Genomic DNA, 7705 nt, shown 5'->3' with positions numbered 1-7705 from the left:
AAGCGATTGTACGTTGGCCAATAGTACCGATGGCAAAGACAGATTAGCCACTCATCACCGGCTCCTTACCAGGCACCCCGATCTCCTTCCGCGATATCTCCTTCTTTTTCTACTGTGAATGACGGGGATGAGGGCTCTGTCGGGTGTCTGGAGCAAATCCCTGTCGTCCGACTCATTAAAGAAAAATTATTTGTCCAGTTCAAGGTGAGTAATCACTGCTCTGATGTCCATAAGCTCTTTTCGGTCATAAGAGACGGTAGCAGCAACATTATGTACAAAATAAGTTACAAACAATGCGAAAAAACTAACAAAATAGCACGGTTGGTTAAGAGTCCATAAAACAGCAGCCATCCCCTCCGGCGCCATTGCAATCTTGAATGAGGTGTTAGTGAAGGGCTGGAACAAAAACCTTTAAACAGGTCTATAAAAAAAACTATGGCTGTCATGACTAAAATTGCCCTCATGCACTGAACAAGCTTATGAATGTTAGAGGTTAATCTCCTTGATGTGCCTCACTTGGGAGTGACTTTTTTTTGTACAATGGACAGTGTTTTAAGGACTCATGCACAGATACAGGAAAACCAATTTATGTTAACATTTATTGAAAATGACAACTGTTGATGTCTCCACATGTTTCTGGTTTTGAGGCTTGGGCATCTGGTGACCGCAGTTCATCTGTCTAATCCCCTGCAAGGAGAGAAAGGCATCAATAATATTACAATGCTGTATTAATTTCATTGAATATATATATTCCTGTTTTATATGCATTTATATAATTATATTGGACATGTTTATTTTATCACATGCCAGTATTTGTTTTGTATCCAATGCCCATTTAGCGTACATTATGGGATGAAGTAGCTTAGGCCTTCTAATCTAGTTAGATTTCATCATTTCACCTTTCAATATTTGTTATCAACAAATATAAAGTCATGTTATCTTGAACATCAGTGTCATGAGGAGGACCCTATAGAGCTCCACAGTGGAGGTGTCATAATACCCATAAAACCTAGCGGTCAAACAGGGAAATGGTTCCAATCGTTTTTCCACCATTCATTTTTCCCATAGGGAATTTTAGACACACTTAAGGGCTGTGTTTTGTGTAGGCTTACCCTGGCGTGACGTTTTGATAACCACGTAAATCTCTCTCAGACAAGGTGACTTTTATCAATATATTTGAAAAAATGTTTTGTAAAGGGATATCTTTCCATGAGTCAGTGTCAGAGATCCCATAACATCAGAGATAGGCATTGAACTCAAACTGTCCTTTTATTCAACAGAAAAGGAAACAGTTCCAAGAACTCTGACTTTTATGGATAAAAACAAGGGTGAAAAAGAACATGAGGGAAAAAGCACAGGAATCGCCCCATTAAACTTTGTGACCCTGAAGAGAGAGAGAGAGAGAGTGTAAGATAAAAGAGAGAGACATTTGAGTGAACGGAAGAGGAGAATGAAACGTGTGTCATTGAGCCTATGAGCCTTTTGAGCAATTGTGGCTCTGACCTTGAGTTACTGTCTGGGGCTAGTCAACAGAGGGACACAACAGACAGCGAGGATTATGGGACAAGTGGATTGGTGGAGTGGATAAGACGGACAATAAAAGAGATGGAGAGCTAGAGAGGGACGTGAGTGATGGAAGGGAAGAAGTGAAGCAGCTGTTTGATCTGAGCTAGAGCCAATTAGGACATTGAATCATTGATGAGACCTAAATTTACCTTACGAACATTAAAAGGATTGAAAATTAGGGATAGAGAGGAAGCTGTTTAATGCCACCCCTGAAGTGTGTTTGTAGAAGCAAATGGCACCTCTGCAATTAGCTTCTATAACAGCCTGTTTCATCAACTCATTACCAAACCCAGCTAGCACATTTGGTTCTTTGGAAGTTGTGGAAACTTATGTTTTTGGTTTCACATTGGATGTGGGAATGAAGCTTCCTAAGTTTCCTGACTGGTAAAACTGAACAGAAGTGCAAATTTCACCTGTTCTGAGAACATTTATTTTTAGGTTGCAGGGAGGTTGTGAGAACGTTTTACTCTGGTTCCTTTAAAGTAGGTTTAATTAACACTCTGAGAATGGAAATTATAGGTTATTTTGAGTATTTTGAAAACCATACATTCTCTGAACGTTCTGAGTACATTGCTTAAGTCACACCATTTTTGAGAACGTTCCATGTATGTAGTAAAAATATGACGTTAAATAGAACCACATGTTCTGTGGAAGTACTGAAATTCCCACAGAAGAACGTTGTTTCTGAAAGTTCTCTGAACAATTTGAGAACAATAATTTAAATAGAACCATGAGGAAACCTGTAGGAAATGTTCTTCTGAAGTACTGAAATTCTGACAGAAGAACGTTGTTTCTTAATGTTCTCAGAACTATTTGAGAACATTCCCAATGTCAAACAATTTAGAGAACGTTCCTAGAAAACTAGCAAAAATAACATAAAATCTACCCATGTTTGAACTTTTAGGAAACGTTATGCTAAAGTAATGAAATACCAAGAAAATAACGTCTTTTTGTCAAGTTCCTTAAATGTGTCTTGTTTCAGGAAACTACGCATATGTCGCGCGTCACTACTTCACAGCGCAATTTGAACATAAACTTTTTTTTTAAGTCAAAATGCATTTTTGGGGAGAAATGCCTTCTGGAACATTCATGTGCCTTGATAACAAACGTATATGCCATCTTTAAATACGAATACAATTGTTAAATTACGAGCCTAGTTGGTTTATCCATGGGAAAAGACAGCAACCTTCCCGCTAGCCATGATTGGCTGAGATAATGAGTGGGCTGGACATGCCGAGAGATGAGTTCGGATTGGTCTGCCATGTAGCAGGCTTCTGTCTATAACATGATGGTCAGTAAGTGTAGGTAATCCTTTTTAATGTAGCTTAGTAGAACAGCATAAGTGTTGCTCTCCACTTTCTGGAAGACCGAGTTTTGAAATCAGTGGAATTAGAGTATGATAGCTAAGGACATGGAGAAAATTATGCCTAGTTTAGGCTAAAGAGCCTCCTGGCTAAGGTCGGCTAGCATGCATAACTTCTGGTGAATGAAGCTTACTATCATTCCCCCGGCACTATGGCAACCCTATTCCTATTTTAAATTCCTGGAGATTGGACGGAGTAGGAAGAGCGGGGCTTGCGCTTCCTCCGATGAGGAAGTAGCCCCGAGCAGCTGCGCCACTCCGCAAAAACATTGCTGTGATGACAGTGCCCCTACATTTTGTTACGGCAAACGGGATACTACATCAGCCATTGCTGGAGCCCTCTGTGACCATAAGGGGGCCGGGCTTCATGCAGGCTATAGTCTCACGTAAGCACAATGTGTGTTGAAAGCTTGTCCAAGTTTAAAGGTGTACAAGGTGTTCACAGGGTTCAAGGGGTATATCAATCTCCCCAGGGCGGGGAGTAATAAGTTGGGTGATTCACTCTCTGTACACAAGGGGGCACCCCTTCCCCATAGGTGGGTCATTACTGATTCCTGCCTGTAGCTCACTAGTCACTATGAGGTGTCTAGTGATCCAGGTTATGGGCCCTGTAGGTGATTGGTGGTTGGTAGCGGAGTCGAGGGAAAAAGCAAGGTTGGACACGACCATGCTATTATCCCACACACAGTCTCTGTGGTTCATATGTACCCCGAAATGAACTGTCTTTCTCCAGCTCAGCGCTTTTCATTCCTGGGAATTAGATTCGATTACAAATTGCCCCTATCTGTTACCACAGAAGGGGTCCGTTTTTCAGAGCTGTCTGTCCCAGCTGGGTTATAAGGCGCTTTGTCACCAGTAACTATAACTGGTCGGTAGGTTAACCTCCATGATAACGTTTTTTTCCTTGGGTCTATTTTTTATGTGTGCGGTGCAGATGTAAACAAAATATATGTTTTATTGTCAGATACACCAGATAGGTGCAGTGAAATGTGCTGTTTTACAAGGTCAGCCATGGTAGTACGGTGCCCTTGGAGCAAATTAGGGTTAAGTGCCTTGTTCAAGGACACGTCAACCTTTCGCCAGATGGCACTGCCAATCGTGGTACATCACTGATCGCAGGAGCCGTTAATGCAAACCTTGGGACATAAACATATTTTTTTCAACCTCATGTACCAGTGTTCACGGGTGCCAAAAGTGTTGTCTCCCGCATGTGAGTTAGATGAAAAGTGTCCCTTCTCCACGTTCAGACTCACGCTTGTCAAGAGTGGTGGAAATGGAAGAAGAACCAATCTCTCCCAGTCCACAAGGTGGTGTCCCGCCCCTTCAGATGGCACTTCATGGGAGGCTCGCTGTCTGCTCCGACCAATAGCGCGCATGTGCAGTGTCGCCATGGATCAATCAAACAGTGATGTCAGGGTACAGGCTAAAATTTGTTTTGCGTCCCCCATGCTTATGCAGTGTCATCACGTCGACTGTTCCAGAGGCCTCAGTGCCCATTTTGAGGGAGGCAGGCAATCCGAATGGTTCCTATGTCGAAGATCCAGGACAGCTGGTACAGCCGGTATTTCATGGTTCCGAGGGACCTACGTGCCCTCAGCTATTGTCAGGGGGGCTCTAATGGGCTGAGTTGTATCCTGCAAGGTGATCATGACAGACCCATCCCCCCGAGGGTGGGGCGCGCTGTACGAAGGCAACTCAATTCGGGGTGTATGGACACTGGTGCGGAGCGCACTGCATATCAAGGGCAGAGCCAAGAAAGAGCAGAAAGGAGCAGAGTACCTGATGGCCACTCTGGGGGAGATAGCGGGTAAAGGTAGAAACCCAGGAAAAAGTGAAGGCTACAGCGGGGGGAATAGGTGCTTTAACTGTAACAAGGGAGGGCACTTCGCCAAAGAATGTGAGGCCCCGTGTAAATACTGTGGTAAGACAGGCCATAACTTTTTCCGCTGCAAACCTAAAGGAGAGGGCAAGAAGGGAAACCGGGGAGAGAAAAGAGAGAAAAGAGAGAAGCGTAACAGACGTCTATCCCCCAGCTTTGAGCATGAGAAAGAGGAAGATGAGGCGTGACTAGCCCTCAAGGGAGGGAGAGTAGATTCTAGTGAGGAGGAGACTGAGGAGCCAATTGATGCAAGTTGTGAGGTGTTTGAATTAGCTACTATTGACCTAGCACTTCAACAGGAACAAAAACCTTATTTGACATTGACAGTAATGGGTAAGACAATTAAATTCCTCTGCGATACAGGGGCCTGCAGGACAGCAATCAGTGCAGCAGACATACCAGAGGGAGTAAGGATTGATGGGGAGAAAATTACAGTGCGATCTGCCTCTGGTCATCAATTTGTTGAAAGGTTATCAGCCCCAATAACCCTAAAACATGACCAATCAGGAGGAGAGGCAACCATATCCGTTCTGATATCTAAGCTGTGTCCGGTAAACTTACTAGGATGTGATGTAATGACTATATTGAATGTGGCTGTCATTTCCACTGAGAGAGGAATGAAAGCACACATAGTCAGAGACAATATGGTGATCTGTGGGGAGGGGGAACCGTGTTATTGGTATAGTCAAGACTTGTTAAGGGGGGGAATAACTGACATTCCCCAAACCTTGATGGATCTTGCTGATGATGTGGTACCAGGCCCCACTAAAATGTCCCCCGATGACCTACACTGTACTCTCTGGTATAACCAACACCCAGGCCCAGATTCAATTTATGAGGAAGCACTATTTAAAACCACAGAAAGAACTGTAGCATTGAAATGGTTTCACTATGACAACACCCACGCAGCAGTGGAAGTGGAACTAGGGCCCCAGAGTCAGAGACTGTTTAGGGAGAGATGGAGTCCACATGTGTCCCTAGCAAAGGAGCCAGCAGAGGACTGGAAAGATATGGGCCAGTGGGTATCCAAGGGTAAGAGGATTACTGATTGGGTCAACATTGTGAATGGAGATCAGCACAGCCCATCCACGGATAGGTATCGTCGGAAATTGAATTGGAGAGCCAATTCATTTCCCGGGGTACATCTGGATGAGGGTAGCAGATACTGAGGAGAGGAATACCTGTTGACAGAACAACAGGAGTCAGACTTAAGAGTAGTTCCAGAGCATTTGTGATCACAAGGTCCAGCAGACGTATGATTAATCAAAGGGGTAATTCCAGTACAGGTAATACCCAAATCTAATCATAGGCCATATCAGAAACAATATCCTATGAAACCAGAAGCAATAAAAGGTATTACTCCAACTTTTGAACAGCTGAGGGAAGGAGGGGTAATCGTTCCGGGAGATGAGGCATTTTGTAATTCTCCCTTGTTCCCAGTTAAAAAGGCAGCTCCAAGCACAGATTGGAGAATGGTGATGGATTTGCAAGGGGTAAACAATAGTATAATTCCGAGGGCACCTTGTGTGCCTGACCCACATACTTTGTTGAACCAATTGAAACCTGAGAATGCTTATTTTACAATGATAGATCTAGCTAATGCATTTTTCAGCATACCGGTACACCCAGATATTCAAGGCTGGTTAGGCTTTACCTTTCAAGGTCAGAAATTGAAATATTCGAGATTTCCCCAGGGATTTTCGGAAAGCCCCACTATATTTAGTCAGGCAATAACCCGTAATCTAGGCCAATTTGACCCTCAGGAAGGCAGCCAAATTTTGGTATATGTGGATGACATATTGATTGCTAACCCCACCCAGGAAGGTTGCAGGACAGATACAATAAAATTGCTACTGTTCTTGGCAGAGCAGGGCCACAAAGTCAGTAAGAAAAAGTTACAACTGTGGCAGGAGGAAGTAATCTATCTGGGACATACACTAACTCAGGAGGGGAGGACTTTGAACGCCTCTAGGAAGAAGGCCATCTTAGAAGCTCCAAAACCTATAAACAAGAAACAAATTATGAGTTTTTTGGGAATGATAAACTACTGCAGGGCTTGGGTACCACACTTTGCTTTACATACAGGAAAGCTAAGTGAATTAATCTACGGGAAAGCAATGGCTGCTAAAGATAAGATTGAGTGGACAGAGGAAGCTGAGGCACAGTTTACTGACATAAAGAAATTATTAACATCAGATAGAGTTCTGGCTTTCCCCAGATATGACCGCCCTTTTACCCAAACTGTAGATTGTAGACAGGGGTTCATGACATCAGTTCTTACACAAAAACATTTGCATATTACTCCTCCAGATTGGATGAAGTGGCTCAAGCCATGCCTTTATGTTTACAGTCTGTAGTAGCAGCAGCCCAAGCAGTGGAGGATTCAGCTTCAGTAGTACTTTACCATGACTTAACATTAAAAGTACCACACGCAGTGTCGATTTTATTATTAGAGCATATAATGGCCTATATGTCACCGGCTAGACACTTACCTTATATGATCATTCTGTTAAATATGCCCAATTTGACCATAGAACGATGCACAACTCTCAATCCCTCCACTCTGGTTCCTATTGCAACAGATGGAAGCCCACATGATTGTGTAACCGAAACTGAGAAACTTGTGTTGCCAAGACCGGACTTAACAGATCTAGCCTTGCCAGATGGAGAAATAACTATGTTTGTAGATGGCTCATCAAGAAAGAACCCTGATGGCACCAATGCCACAGGATATGCGGTCGTAACAGAGACAGACGTTCTAGAAGCTGAATCTTTACCTAGAAATTATTCTGCACAACAGGGAGAAATAGTGGCTCTCACTCGCGCATGTCATTTAGGTAAAGGAAAACGAGTTACCATTTACACAGATAGTGCTTATGCATTTAATACATTCCACG

The 7705-nt window shown here is 43.3% G+C and overlaps 1 long non-coding RNA gene across 1 annotated transcript; it reads right to left on the bottom strand.

Annotated features, from left to right (window-relative positions):
- Nucleotides 1-624: 624 nt before the first annotated feature.
- LOC121578521 lies at nt 625-7381 on the bottom strand. The gene is made up of 3 exons (XR_006002772.1): nt 7301-7381; nt 6745-6809; nt 625-687 (listed from the first exon to the last, which is right to left on the bottom strand). It is a non-coding gene; the product is annotated as an uncharacterized LOC121578521 (long non-coding RNA).
- Nucleotides 7382-7705: the final 324 nt, after the last annotated feature.

Source organism: Coregonus clupeaformis, chromosome 12, assembly GCF_020615455.1.
Source record: "Coregonus clupeaformis isolate EN_2021a chromosome 12, ASM2061545v1, whole genome shotgun sequence".
Lineage (NCBI taxonomy): Eukaryota > Metazoa > Chordata > Actinopteri > Salmoniformes > Salmonidae > Coregonus > Coregonus clupeaformis.
The sequence above is the reverse complement of the archived record's forward strand: the minus strand, read 5'-3'. Positions and strand labels throughout refer to the sequence as shown.